At 40.3% G+C, this 392-nt stretch overlaps 1 long non-coding RNA gene across 1 annotated transcript; it reads left to right on the top strand.

The window, feature by feature from the left end:
• LOC107581243 (uncharacterized) lies at positions 1-390 on the top strand. Its single transcript, XR_001608820.1, has 3 exons — positions 1-34; positions 110-189; positions 355-390. It is a non-coding gene; the product is annotated as an uncharacterized lncRNA (long non-coding RNA).
• The last annotated feature ends 2 nt before the right edge of the window (positions 391-392 follow it).

The raw sequence follows: 392 nt of genomic DNA, 5'->3' as shown, positions 1-392 counted from the left end.
TGAGCTCCAGCCAGCCAGAGGACAGATCATTAAGGTGAGGTTTAGCGGACAAAAATCAATCAGGTTTTGAGTTTTAGACAGTCTCTGATTCTGTGCTGTATGTCAACAGGTAGATGCTCCCTGGATAAAACATTGGATCTCCACACATAATTTCTCGTCTAGAGGCAATTCAGCGTACATCATACCCGGGTGAGTTTATTTTTCATCACAGTCGATGTATATTTGAAAAAAAGACATTTAGAGATAAAGGGAAACATGCTGTGTAGGTTCCCATTTTAAGTTGTGTTTATTATAAAATGCAAAATGTAGTCTTGTCCCAAGACAGATGCACATGACCTCAGTTTGTTTCTGCAGGAGTCGTTTAGTCACTGTGGGTGGAGTTTTCCAAGTAG

Source organism: Sinocyclocheilus grahami, unplaced genomic scaffold (genome assembly GCF_001515645.1).
Source record: "Sinocyclocheilus grahami isolate Dianchi unplaced genomic scaffold, SAMN03320097.WGS_v1.1 scaffold137863.1, whole genome shotgun sequence".
In the NCBI taxonomy this organism is placed as follows: Eukaryota; Metazoa; Chordata; class Actinopteri; order Cypriniformes; family Cyprinidae; genus Sinocyclocheilus; species Sinocyclocheilus grahami.
Note: the sequence above shows the minus strand (reverse complement) of the source record. Positions and strands in the feature narration are given on the sequence as shown.